This window comes from Coturnix japonica, chromosome 1, assembly GCF_054131305.1.
Source record: "Coturnix japonica strain WE chromosome 1, WE-NBRP24, whole genome shotgun sequence".
NCBI classification, from domain to species: Eukaryota; Metazoa; Chordata; class Aves; order Galliformes; family Phasianidae; genus Coturnix; species Coturnix japonica.
This window is the reverse complement of record NC_140663.1, coordinates 66341456-66356396: the sequence shown is the minus strand read 5'-3', so window position 1 is coordinate 66356396 and position 14941 is coordinate 66341456. Positions and strand designations below refer to the sequence as shown.

The 14941-nt window shown below is 39.2% G+C and overlaps 1 protein-coding gene and 1 long non-coding RNA gene across 3 annotated transcripts in view; one reads left to right on the top strand and one right to left on the bottom strand.

The window, feature by feature from the left end:
• CCDC91 (coiled-coil domain containing 91) overlaps positions 1-14941 on the top strand; it is a 170444-nt gene that overhangs the window by 118135 nt on the left and 37368 nt on the right. The window lies entirely within an intron of this gene.
• Positions 1435-6344, bottom strand: LOC146762486 (uncharacterized). Its single transcript, XR_014936633.1, has 2 exons — positions 6071-6344; positions 1435-1757 (listed from the first exon to the last, which is right to left on the bottom strand). It is a non-coding gene; the product is annotated as an uncharacterized LOC146762486 (long non-coding RNA).

Genomic DNA, 14941 nt, shown 5'->3' with positions numbered 1-14941 from the left:
ACCTACGCATTTATGTTGTGTTTCTGCACATTTCTTTTGGCTCCCAATCTACTTCCTTTACAGAAGTTTAGCTCTGAGACTATGTATATATGTCATTAACAAAGAATAATTCATTTTCCATGCTTTTTTTGTACAGTGTCTGTATCTGAGATAAGTGAAGGAATATTTGGATTTTTGCCTTGCTCTAGGAATAACTTTGTTAAATAGAAGTCATTTCTACGAAGCATTTATTTCCTTCATTGTGTCAAAACACAGCTGAACAAAGAAAAAGCAGTAATCATTTTGAAGGCTGAGTTTGCGTTAGCATTTTAAGACTTTTGTGCATCATTACACTGGCTTCTGGTCAAAAATTGCCTCATCTCCTGCCAGCTCAGTATATGGCAATGTTAATTCCTGACTGTCTGAAACTAGTGGTGTAGGCATGACATTAAAGGGTCTATTTCCTTTTCAATACTGAAGCTCCTGTATAGCATGCTGGAGCCTCTTCTTGCACTGTGAGTTTATGACCACATACTTGAGCTTGCAGAATTTTCCCTTCCCCTTGGATGCAGAGATTTTATCTTGTTTCCTAAAAGGTAATAGTCACTGATTAAAAATTATTCAAGTTAACACATATAATTTATGCTTACTTTCAGATAATGGACAGTATTGATGCAGTATCAAATGGACATTTTTTTGTTTCCCAAACTGTATTTCAGGCTACATGGGGTTACATGAAATATGTCATTTACTTCAATTAGTACTGTAGATGCTGATGCAGGAGTTACTAACTTGTTAACAAGATTTTCCTGAAAATTTTTACATGGCCATTCTGAATATTGTCTAGAAAGGCTTCTTAACTTCTGTGTCATTCCTGTTTCATCAGCTGATTTTAAATATGCCAAAGAAAGCTGGTGTGGAAAACTCTTTACTCATGGGTATAATTTGGACCTTCAGGAACAGGCTAAACAAATCTTTTTCTGTGATGTGTCCAAAAATATTGTCCTAAGGCTTCACGAATCAATTGTCTCTTTGCTGGTACTTCTTCTTAGAGCCTCCATAAAGCTAATAGTAATGCTGATGAAAAAGGACAGTTGAACATTATGGGGAAACAGAGGAAGTTGTGGAGTTGATCAGAATTTGTGTCTGGTGTGTTAGTTAAGGACAGAGATGTGTTGACTTCTCATTGCAGACATTACCTAAGCAGTTCACTTGTCACAGTGATGTAGTAGCAAAAAATGCCCACAGCAAGCTCTGTTGCATGCAGAGCAAAAGGTCAACCTTGCTTTATACTATTTGAAGCAGATTTGTAGATTATGGTTATTACATATCTGCGAGAAGCACTTCATTATAGCATTTCATTGTAAAGATATATTGTAATGTCATGAAAGATGAAAATCATCTGTAGGTGCTAGTTACAGCAAGTATTTAGCAACACCAAAAAAAAAAATAATCTTTTTTCTTTTGAAGTCATTTACTGTACAGAATATGTTTTAATTTTTTTCCACCATCTTTCTGAACAGTCATCTCCTGTGATGACTGTGATCAGAATGTCTTTCATAGTGTGTAATTCTAACTGTTTTAATATGCGTCAGAGATTCAAAGTTGTTTATATCGTCTTCAATTCCTTGCATTTCAGAGTTAAAACTTGGCGTTTTTCAGATGCTTTCCATTGTCCAGCATGAGTAATATGATAGACGAAGAAGGTGCTATTGAATAAACACTTGGGCCTTCTACTGTCTTTCTAATGGTATTTTCAAACAGTTTGACAGCAAAACCTAGCATAAAAGGGAAAAAGAGTAGATGTTTAATAATACACATACCCAGAAATAAAATTATCAATAAAATGCTATAAATGGCTCTTTTTTTTACTGGATTTGTTAGTAAGTCTGTATCAGTAGATAAAGATCGCCATCAGATGGAAAGTCATTTTCATTCATTCTCTTTCTTCAATTTAAAATATTTTGTCTTTTCACAAAGGTCAAAGGGTTTGAACTTCTGAGTTTAGAAGTAAGTCCCCATCTATACAATGATTTTAGGAGGCCCTTTGGTGAAAGGAGATTTGTTTTGTCTAAGTGAACATTGAAGGATGTTTAAGTTCTTGTACTGCTACCAAATTAGGGCATCAGCTGGAACTTCACATCAACCTCTCAACATAAATTTTCTGAAAGATAGCTGATCACTATGATAAATGTCCAGTCTCTATTTCTGTGGCAATAGTTTAAAAAATTCCATTATTTAAACCTCCAGTTCTTCTATCATGACGATAGATTACATATTTAAAGAGTGATTGTGAAGTTCTGGCTCCCAGGAACTCAACAAGAATTGTTGGCTGCTTGAAGCTCAGAATATTGGTCTTCCTCACATTTTTTGCAATTGTATCTGCAATTAATAGAACATAAACAGCTTTGTATGGGCCTGAAAATGTACTGAGAAGTGTTCTGGAAATTTTCAAGAACACATTTCACAATCTTTTTTTCTAAAGTAAGTATCAGCACTTGTTCTGTTTGTTGTGTATCAAGGAGGGGCGATGAGCCACCGGCTGAGACCTTGGTGAGGGGCTACGTCTCACAGTACTGTAATACTGCTAAAAATAATGTATTTCTATATTCTTCTTGAAATACTTTTTTTTTCTCATTTGGCTCATAAGAACCAAACTGTAGTTTTCCCTACTGAAAAGTTTGTAAAAAATACATACTGTGTGGTGTATCAGCAAAGTGACTATCACAAAGATATAACTCAGACTATTTTAGCATGAGGCCTGATGGAAACAGAAAACATGAGGGTAAGTATAAGGCGTTAATACTATGTTATATGTTCCTTCTGTTACTACGTTTACATGACAGAGAAAATGGAGACTTTCTGAAATGCTGTATCTGTGGCAAATGTAACCAGACTAGAGTTCATTACTCGTTCACTGTATGGTCATTGGAATACATGACCTTTAAAGATCCCTTCCAATTCAAACAGTTCTATGATGCTGTGCTTCTAAGTTTACAGCTGGATGGTATTTTGATTAAAAAAAAAATCCAAGTTGAAACAGGATGAGTCTTACTAGTTTTCCCAGGGTCAGGGGGTCATGCAAATGAGAACATTTTGCTTTAGTTTGTGGATTATTGTTAGAATGGGTCCAAATCTGTCCTGGAGTATCAGCATCCAAGAATTTCAGCAGGTGCTTTGGCTAAAGACAATAAACCTGCATTTGGTCTGTCTGAAACACTAACATTGACATTGGAAAGCATGATTGTTTCAGAAACCAATCTGTAATGCAATTTTCCTCTCTTGTGTCTTTATGGTTTTTCATGTATTAGTCACTCTAAGGCAAAAGGAGCAGTATTTTCACAATTGTTTATGGAAATGTTGGTGGATCTAAAGGAGCACTTGTAAGCTAACGGACCTTACATAATAACCCCTATTTATTTTATAGAATCATTAATGTTGGAAATGATCTTGCAGAGTGTCTAGTCCACATGTCAACATCATGCCCAGTAAACCATGTCCATAAGTTCCACATCTATCCTTTTGCTGGAAGACTTCAGAGATGGTAACTCCACCACTGCCATGGGCAGCCAGTTCCAATGCATTACCACTATATCTGAGATGAAGATTTTCCCAATATCCAACCTGAACCTCCCCTGGCACAACCTGAGGCCATTCCCTCTCATCCTATCACTAAGAACTTAGAAAAAAGAGGCCTATCCCCACCTTTCTACAACTTTATTTCATCTAGGGAGAGGATAAGTTCTCCCCTGAGCCTTCTCCAGATTAAACAGTGACAGTTCCCTTAGTGGTTCTTCATAAGGCTTTTGTTCCAGATCCTTCACCAACATCATTGCCATTCCTGTGACATGCTTCAGAACCTCAGTGTCTTTCTTATAGTGAGGGGCCCCAAAACTGAACAGAGTACTTGAATTGCAGCCTCGCCAGTGTTGAGAATGGAGGGATGGATGATTACTTCACTAATCCTGATGATTACACTATTTTTGATACAAGCCAGGATGCCTCTGGCCTTCTTGGCCTCCTGAGCACACTGCTGGCTGATGTTCAGCTGGCTGTCATCTAATACTCCTAGATCCTTTTCCTCTCCACAGCTTTCCAGCCACTGTGCCTCAAGCCTGTAGCAATGCATGGGATTGTTGTAACCAAAGTGCAGAACCTGGCAATTAGTCTCATTGAGCCTCATGCAACTAGACTCAGCCCATGGATCCAGAACATCCAGACAGCTCCGTAGGGCCTCTCTATCTTCATGCAGGTTGATACTTTCTCCCACCTTGGTGTAATTTGCAAACTTACTGAGAGTGTGCTCAATCCTTTTCTCCAGATCATCAATAAGGATATTAAACAGCCCTGTCCCCAATATAGACCCATTAAGAATGCCACTCGTAGTCAGTTGCCAGCTGGATTTAACTGCATTCACCACCACTCTCTGGGCCCAGCTGTTTAGCCAGTTTCTAGCCAGCAAAGAAAACACCTGTCCAAGATATAGACTACTGGCTTCTCCAGAACACTGGGAGTCAGACTAAGGCTTTTTCGAAGTCTAGTTAAATTTCATTTTTAGCCTTCCGCTAATCCTCTATGCAGGTTACCTGGTCATAGAAGAAGACCGACCAAGTAGGACCTGCCTTTCATGAACCCATGCTGGATAGGCGTGATCTCCTGATTGTCATACATATGCTGTGTGATCACACTCAAGACAATTTGCTCCATGGCTTTTTCTAATACCAAGGTCATTCTGTCAGGTCTGTGGTTGCTTGGATTGTCCATCTGTCCCTTCTCATAGAAATGTGTCACATTAGCAAGTCTCCAGGCATGTAGAACTGCCCTGGTTGACCAGAACTGCTTATAAATATGGCTTGGCAAGCACTTCTGCCAGCTCCCTCAATACTCTTAGGTGAATCCTATCCATCCCCATAGACTTCAGATTGAGTACCAGGTGGCTAACCGACTGCTTCCTCCTATATTATGGGAGGTTTATTCTGCTCCGCATTCCTGTCTTACAGCTCAGGGGGCTGAGTACCACAAGGATAACTGGCCTGAGTATTAAAGGCAGAAGCAAAGAAGACTGAAACCTCAGTCGTTTCCTTATTCTCAGTTATAATATTCACTGCTGAATCCAATAAAGGATAGAGATTCTCCTTGTATCTCCTCTAGCATTTTTCATTATCTTTAACAGTGGTGGCCGGATTAAATTCTTATTGGGCTTTCAGTTTTCTACATTACCCTCTGTGTATCCTAGCAACATCCTTGTACTCTTTCTGAATTCCCAGACACTTCTTCCAAATGGTCTTTGGAGACAGTTTTTTTTCCCCAGTCTCAGCAGCATCTCCCTGTTTATCCAGGCTGGCCTTCTTCCCTGCTGACACATCTTATGGCACAGTGGGACAGCCTGTTCCTGTGCCTCTAAGACTTCATTCTTAAGGAACTTCCAGCCTTCCTTGACATCTTTGCTCTTCTGGACTGAATCCCAAGGGATTCTCCCAACCATTGTCCTAAACATTTTAGTCTGCTCCCTGAAACTCCAAGGTAGCAGTTTTGCTGACTCCCTTCGTGACTTCACTAGGAATAGAGAACTCTTTTTGTGGTAACTATGCCTAAGACAGTTTTCAACCACCACATGTCCCACCAATCCTCTGTTTGTAGATAGCAGGTGTAGCTGGGTGTTTCCCCTGGTAGACTCTTACCATCTGTGTCAGGAAGTTATCCTCCACACACACCAGGAACCCAGGAAGTCCAGGAACCCTCTAGATTGCTTTCTCTTTGCTGTATTTTACTTCCAATAAAGGTCAGGTAAGTTGAAGTCCCTCATGAGAAAAAAGGCTAGCGATTCTGTGACTTCTGACAGCTGTGTGTGGAGTGTGCTTCTTCATCCTAGTTGAGCGGTCTGTAATAGACTTCACCAGGATGTCAGCCTTGTTGGCCTTTCCCCTGATCCTTACCCATGAAGACTTGGCCTTACCATTCCTAACATTGAGCTCTACATCATCAAAAGATTCCCTATTACAGAGAGCCACCCCACCATCTCTCCTCCATACCTATCCCTTCTGAAGAGTTTCTAGCCCTCCATAGCAACACTCCAGGAGAATGATCTTACCATGTTTTGGTGATGGCAATGTGTCATTGTTTTACTGGTGCACAATGGCTTCTAGCTCCTCCTTTTTGTTGATGCATGATACATGCATTGATGTAGATGTACTTCAAGCGGGCTATTTGTCTCTCTCCAAGTCTTGGCATGCTGTCCCTGGGCTCATCTTCCTTACCTCTTCAACCTAGTTTAAAGTCTTCTAAATGAAACCTGCCAACTCCTGACTAGAATCCTTTTTCCTTTTTGACCCAGGTGGATTCCATCTATAGTTTCCATGGAAACACTGGAAGACACAAAGAGCAGAATTACAGTATTTCATAGAGCAAATTCTCAGCTATAAAACACAGTTTTTCAACATAGTAACCACGATGAGCTAAGCATTTTCAACAGTAATGAGCAAGAACCTGCATGCTGCACTCTTAAAAATCTCTGCAGCGAAGGTGACCCACAGCTTCACAGCTGCCTCACTGTGCTCACATCCACAGTTGGTCTCCAGAAATGTTCAGCAAGCATAAATTAATGTCAATAAGTGCAATTTTTTCCACATGGAATAATTAAATGACGCACTTTCGCTTCATATACACTTTGCATGTGAGATGCCATTTTGCTGCCATTTGTCACACAGCAGCAATGTGTAGTAGAATACTGGCGGTAAAGTTCAGCCTCTACTGCTACACTACCAACATCGGATGTCATGGGCCCACATAAAAAAATAGAAGGCATTACTTTCAGAGCAGTGCTTGAATTCTCTCTGTACATTTTTGAGACTGAGGAAAAGAATATTTGCAACAGAAGTTCTCTAGGTGGAGGAGAAAAACAATAATAGTACTGAAATTTATGATTCGACAGGCACTTTGTGAAGAAAAAAAAAAAAAAGATGAAATAGTATTCTTTGAAGCTATCATCTTTGTAGTATATTAAGGAAAGAACTTATTTCACAGAACAGAGAGTCAAGTGAGAAGTGCAGAAAGAAGATTCTGTATCTGTAATAAAGTACCCATCTAAACCTGCAAACTGCTTAGATATACTCTGCAAAATGAGTAAAGAAAAAAAGAAAGTGGAAAATTCAGTATTTCCTATGTAGTTTAGATAGATAGTATCTTGTTTCAGAATTTCTCAGATTTAGCAGTGGTTTCTGCCAGAAAACAGCACTAGTTGTAAGCATAGACGTGTCCCATTTTGGAGCCCTCAACACAAGAAGGACATCAAGTTGTTGCAGCAGGTCCAGAGGGTGGCCACAAAAGATAATCAGAGGGCTGGAGCACCTCCCCTCTGAGGACAGGCTGAGAGTGCTGGGGCTCTTCAGCCTGTAGAAGGCGCTTGGAGGACTATATACATTCTAGTACCTGAAAAAAGCCTATGAAAAAGCTGGAGGGGGACTTTTTATAAGGGCAGTAAGTGACAGGACGAGGGAAAATGGCTTTAAACTGTAAGTGAGTAGATTTAGACCAGATACCAGGAAGAAATTATTTCCTGTGAAGGTGGTGAGACATTAAAACAGGCTGCCCAGTGAGATTGTGAATGCCCCCTCGCTGGAAGCATTCAAGGCCAGACTGGATGGGGCTTTGAGCAACCTGGTCTAGCAGGAGGTATCCCTGCCTATAGCAGGGGGGTTGGAACTAGGTGATCTTTAAGGTCCCTTCCAACTCAAACCAATATATGATTCTATGATTCCACACTTGAAAAGATCTAAAACCTCAAAAAATAAAATATAATAAAATAAGTAGAATAGTTTATGCTTTGCAAAGCTTAAAAGCCTTTCAGTGCTAGTATATTTCAATCCAAATATGTTAGTCTGAGAAATGTCAAGAGGGATTCCTTAACACCATGTTTTGGAAACTTGTCTAGAGGAATGGTGCTTACTGGGAATACTGGTGTATCAGGATGATTAACAAATTCTTGTATGACTGTTGCACTAGCATTCAGAAACTGTATAAACAACAGAGAGGTCATTAAATGTCTGCCAAATAACGTGAAAAGAAATCCAGAATTGTGTTGGAAGATTATATATCATCTGTTAATCTATTTAGGAATAAGAAATACATTCAGCTATTTCACAGATGAAATACTTTTTAACTTGAACATGTTACAGAAGTTGGAATATAAATTCATGCTCGCTCAGGACAGCAATAGAGAAGGTCTACAAAAGACCGATAGCTGCATATTTCATTAACAACAAGACTACACTGAGGACTACAAATAACTGATAGCAAAATCAGAATTAAATTACACTTTCTTTGATGGTATCCATATCTAATACATATGTTGTATTTTTGTAAAGCTATTTGTATCAAGAAATATATAATACAAATATCATGGGGGGAAAAATTGCGTACATATAGGTTTTGGAATAATTTTTCTTCAATGCGTTCTCAGGCATACTGGTGCCTCTATGTTACCGCTGCAGTAGTTTCTGTGTTTAAGGAGGGTATACAGTCCTCAGTAGTTCTTGCTGACAGTCTGCCACAGTGAATAAAGTCATGGAGACCCAAAATTAATCACTCCCACATTATTTGGCATATTACATACCAAACTGACAGGCTTGAATTCAAGGCAGCTTGAGTACAGATAAGGCAAAAATGTGGACACCATCCACTGTGCTCAGTGTGTCAAAATTCTGTTGATGATTCTACTTCTGGGAAAGTTTCCTCACATTAGAAACTATGTAGAGCTGATGCAGTCAAAACACATTTGCAGCACCTGTGATTTATATAGTGGCAAGTGCTATTTAAATCTGATTGCCAACAACTAGTGAAGATACTGGTACCAAAGAGGTCAATTATCCTCTAGCTAAAATTAAACTAAAATTAAAAATAACATAAATGGAAGTGGTGATCCACAGGTTCACGGAAGGATGGAAATAAAGTATGTTAGATCCTCATAGAAGTTCATTAAAGCAAAAATAACACAGTGATCTTCAACCCACTTTGTAAGCATAGTTTATTCAGTGTATTTCACTTAAGTGACTGGAAAGCTAGTAGAAAATTTCTGGTTCTCATAAATGCCCTTTGTGAGGTCTTAGATCGTGTAAGAATAATGATCCATTGACATTATAAGAAGTTCTCATTTAGTGCACTAAGTAAATAAAGATTTCATGCTGACCGAATTGTTTACTAAGAATGGAGGCTCTTTTTTCCAACCCTAGAATCTTTGATATGTAAGACATTGCAAAATAATAAATGGCTACACTGTAGCCTGTCATCTTTCTTGCCATTTCAAGTAGCTCTGCTCCTATGAGTTTCTTGAAGGAAGCAGCATTGAGGAGATCGGAAGAAAGATTAAGAGAGTGGCCCAGCATCATTAGCTGAAAGAAGAAGGAATTCTGAAAAGAATGAAAATAATGAGTAGTGAGAGGAAGTGTTGAGGAGACTTATCAGCCATTCAGATGTACAGCTAAGGCTGAAGGGGATCCAGGAGGGAAATGTGGAAGTCTGTGTAACATTTGTTTCCACACACGCATGATTAAAGTTGGAGAGTGCTGCTGAAAGAGATTTAAATGGGGTTGATTTCCTGAGCTTGTAATGAATCCATGGACTTCGGGTTTAGCTGATTTTTTTTTTTTCCTTTTGTTTTGTTTTGCTTTGTTTTCTTGGTTCCTTTTTTTTTTCTTTTTTCTTTTTTTTTTTTTCCTTTTTTCCCCCCCCCTTTCTTTCTTTCCACAGGAAGGAGTAACATTTTCAAGCTGACTGTAGTTCTGGTCCAAAACAGTTTTAAGATTCTAGTTTGGAAATGACAGGATCAAATTCTCACAAGCCTTTTCTCAAGGGATTATGGCCCAGCAAAGATTAAAAAGTTTCTGATGTCTTGATCCAGATCCAGAAATTCTTTCCACTTTTTAGTCTGCTTTCCAACCAATGCTGCTAAGGTGCATTTGAATCAAAAGACTAGACTCTAAGCAGTTGTTTTTCTCTCTCCCTTGTCCACTTCTCTCCTCCCTTGTCCGAATTCCACCACTCGCCAAAGTTTCACTCCCTTCTGTTTCTACCTCTCTGCCAAAAAATCAAGGAAAACAAAAACCTCACAGCTCACAATCCTGTTTTTTTAGTAAGATCAAATTTTGAGGCTTTAGGTTTGACTCATGTTTGTATGAGGTAAAAACTGCTCAGCTTTTTATTCCCCTTCATCTTAAAAACCTGAAGTTGCTCTCTGTTTTTGGTAAACAGGACCTCTTGTCTTTCCAATGACAAGAATTTTCTTTTCTTTGTCCTGCATTGATTCTGACCGCTGACATTTGTTGGACAAAACCTACTGGTCTACACTGACAGCTGGTCATATGCTGGTATATTTTTTCCTATAAATGTTCCTGATGACTTGTGTTTTCTGACATGTTTTTGGATTGCCATGGTACAAAGCTGTTAAACAGAAATATAGTTGTTTGGTTTTTTTTTTTTCATCCACTGTCAATTCACAAGGTGACCTTCAAATTTAAGGTGCAAAACACAGATATACACACATAGAGATATGCATCTATCTGCCACAGGTGTTGTCACATTGGGCTAATTATACTGTCTGATTATGAAGCTGTTGTTGAAGACAAAGGAGGAGCTTTATGGATCAGAACTTCACTGCAGAGTAACTTGAGCACTGACTCAGTGAGTAGTCCTTGTAAACAAATTAAATACTGCCTCAGTTCACTGCTCTGTAAAAGTGAGCATTCACTGAAGCATTTAGTAGTTGAAACAGAGTTCTGAGAACACACTGATGTGCTATCTAATTCAGATGATGTAAGCATCATTCTGACTGTCTCCCCTGAGAACTAATTCATGTTTAGAAAGCTGTCATTCCAGAAACAATGCACTCAGAGCATTCTTTTTACTCCATCATCTCTGGATGGTTTTAAGGGACTTCCTTGTTGCATTGTTTACACTATAAAATATGAAGCACAAAACAAGCATGAAGCGAAATAATTTGCTAACCGGTGGTAAGGAAGGTAAAACTTCCTGATTTACCTTTAAGAAACATTTATTTGATGAAAAATGCCATGTCTTCTTTTGTAAGGAATTTTGGGGAGTAGTTTGCATGTGGATATAACGATTAAATATTTGTTTTCTGTCCTTTTTTCTTTTCGGCCTCTTCAGAGTAGCTAAGTACCATGGGGATACATAAACAAGAAGTGACTGACCATTCATGTCAAAAGATGTTTCATGAATCACAGGAGAACAGTAAATTATATGTGAAAGCACATTTTATACTTTTTAGGGGATACAACTGTGACAACATGGAATGGTTATAATAATGATACAGATTCTTTTTGAGAAGATTTGGGGTTGTGTGGGGAAAGGTTTCTGATAATACTGAAGCTTCAGTCTAGATGTAGACTTCTGTTTTTAAGGAGCAAAAAAACCTACTTTAGCAGCCTGCTCCAGTATAGCTCATTGAAGTATGTGCCAAGCGTGTAAACAAAATCCTGGCAGAACTCGTAAGCTTACAGAAGGTCAGACCCTGAAGTGAGCTTTGTTTGTGAGCAGCAGCTCTAGCAGAACACCAAGGGAATGGTGCATGCAGTGCCATCAGTTAGCAGAAGATGAAATAACTATTTAAGCAGTACTGCATCTCTGTCCACATAAGTGTATTTTTACATCTTTGGTGTTAGGTTGTGAAGGAGGAGTTTTTAATGTAGAGGAGGAAGCTATTCCTAAAAGATAACCTTCACTGTTTGGAATTTTCCTTGCTTGATGGACTTAAGTTCCATCCTTCTGTACTGGCATAAACACTCTTTTGGCCTGATCTTGCAATTAGCTCTGTCTGAAGGCAGATTCATACTGAAGTAGTATCCCATTGGCTTCACTCAGCCCCTAAAATGGCACATGTATCCATGAGCCCTAGTGAAGGCAGTAGGGCTGGGAAGTTAATGCTGGTAAATAGCATTTGCCAGCAAATAGGCAGCAAATGAGTGCTTTTTCTTTCTTCGAGTGAAATCGAGTCAATCAAAATCAGCCCTTCCCTTCATTGCCCAGTTCTGCCTGGCTTCACAATCTGCTACAGAAACCCAACATCCATTTTGTTCCATGCATACATCTAGCAAATAGTAACATGTAACTCCTAGAAGTGTGCAGCAAAATAGAGAGCACAGCATCTCTAACACAGTCAGAGCTGTTTGGCATTCAGGTACTTTGCTGATTTATAATACCGTGTTACCCACTGAGACTGCCATGCCTTCCTGAAATGTTTTTTTACAGAGTGCAGTGTCTCAGGAACATTATCTTCCTGCTGCCTGGAAAGCTGAGCAGCAAAACTGACAGAGCAGTTTGTGATTCTGGAAATGTCACTCCTCTGACTCAGTGAGAAAAAGCAGATACCCCATTGCAAGAGCTTTAGTAATACCTTTCCCTGACACCTAGAATCTGTAAGAATGAGGTCAGAGGAGGCATGGAATATATAAGACTTGAATCTCATCACTTGACACAAAGCAGTGAAGAGAAAATAAATGACTTTAGTCTGAAATCTGAACACCCAATTACTGTCTCTGGAAGAAAACTTCTTGTGCAAAGATCAAGGATCAAGAGAACTACATCCAGACAAGTTAGTAAAAAAGCTGTCGAAGTATATGAAGTCTGCTTTAAGCTTGTGTTTAGAGGCTGTACTTCTCTTTCCTCATTGCTTTGTGCATTGAATGGCTCCATTGTTTTGAACAGAAGATATAAAGTTCTTCCTATCAATGAAAATGAGTGTTTTCATTGATTTTGTTTCATAGCCTGGGATACAGTGGTTGCACAGAGTGCCAGCGACTAGATGAGCAGGCCCATGATATGAGCTGCTTTTTCTAGGAGTGGGTGATAAGAAATCGAGGAAGGGCTGGCTCCTGATGAATGGGTGGAGGCCTGCTGTTAAAAACACCCCTCACAGCTGTGAGGTCAGTCATTTCATCATGTCACAAGTAGGGTGAAAAGAAATCAAGATGCCCAACGGTCCCCATTCTAATTTTTGTTCATTATCATCATTCATCAGGTGTCTCGTCACATTTAATATTTTCCATCTGTTGATGGCTGTATGGTCTGGTACCGCTCAGCCATAAAACTTGTTGGCTCTGCACTACCAGCTACTACTGACTGGCACACCAAACTAAAGGGTGACTTAACCGCGGTGAAAGACAGACAGAATTGTTTCCAAAGTACACCTAAGGAGGCCTTCAGCAAAGCAAACTGATTTTGGAGGTTTTTTTAATCAGTCTGCTGTCAGGAGGCTGTAAATAAGATCCCTAAATTTTAATCTGTTGATACTAACCAACACTGCTCATCAGCAGCCTTTAAGCCAATAGAAGTTTCCAAGCATTACTAGAAGGCATACATTCCTAACATCAAATGAGCTCCGTATCAGTTGTTGCAGACTGGTTAGAATAAGTAAAGGTACTGCAGATAATGCTGAAATCTGTGACTTCTGTTTGTCCAGAGACTTCTGTTTGACTACATTCATCTTGCTTTTAGGGACGATTATAAATCATAGGTATGGCTTTCTTCCTGGAGAAACTTGTTTGATGTGTTTATTTGGAAAATTTATGCAACTGCACGCATTACAGTTTCTTTTTGTGCTACTGAACTAGCTATGGCTGAAGCTCATTCACAAACGTTTAGTTTTCACACCATGTGATTTTCCCTCATGATTTCTGATCCACATTCTGAATAGTTGTGCTGATAATACAGGATAGTAAACACATTTCCAGATAAACTGTTGGTATCTCAGAAATGAGTCACATCTCTGGAGAGAGAATGCCACACTCAGTCTGAAAAGGTCTGGACATCCTATCCCCTCTCCACCCTCCCAGCTTTAAGATCAGAGAAACATTTAGAACAGAAAACAATCTATTTTTACAAAAATCACACAGTCACTCTGGATATTATTTATATTTAAATTAAAACCAGCTTTTAGGCCTGCGGTAACTCGGAGAACTTCTGTTACTTAAGGAGCCCACCCCACCCCCACCCAAAAAAAAAATAAAATAAAAAAAAAGATAGAAAAAGGTTTAAAATACCTCAATAATTCATTTGAACTTGGCATCACATGCTGAGAGGAAAGAGCAGATCCCTTCAGTGTCTACTTAATACCAAAAAATTAGGGAGAAAAATTGAGATGCACTATGCTTTTATTCAACCTGATCTGGACATAGTTTACAGAAGAAACATGTATTTTCTGAGGCAGAGCAATAGTTAAGCATTGCTTGGACTGAGTCAAATGCCCAGCGGTGCCTGTTTGGAAGATTTTCCTTTGAGTCACTTTGTTTGAAATGTAATAAATGGCTGGTCAATCTGTTGTTAGAGCCTCTGTAGTTGTTGCCTGGAATATTATTCCAAAATGTTTACTCCACGGAGGTGCCTCATGAGTGGTGCCTCTTACTCATATCTGTCATTTTTTTAAGAGAGGTAATTTGAACTTTCTCTGTTGTTTTGCTCACATCTAGCAGATGTTCAGACGAGCAAGAGTGTTTCATTCAGTCACCCTGTCACTGCATATGCATCCAAGGTGAAGTCAGGGCCAGATTCAACGAGGACTGAAGTGAACGGAAAGAAAAATTCAAGGCAGAAATATTGAGAATAAAAGAACTTTTCCAGTACATCCAAAGGACCTGTGAAAAAAAATGAAAGTCCCTAATGGCTGGTCCCAGGAAGGGGTCAGTGAGAGATCCAGATCTATTGTAGGAGGTGCTGTCAAGGAAATTAGTAAATGAAGGGTTTGACATGGCAATCCCTGATACTCTGAAAATCCCAGATTCATAAGGTTTAAATATTTCTTAGTGGAGATTTTGAAAAAATAACTGGGACATATTGGAAGCAAAGAAAGCTCAGTATGATTTATCGCTTGCTAGATCTTTACACAAACATACAGCTGTGGTCCTTAAACAGCCAATGTACTCCCACCACAAAGGGGAGTTGGAAGAAAGGCTGG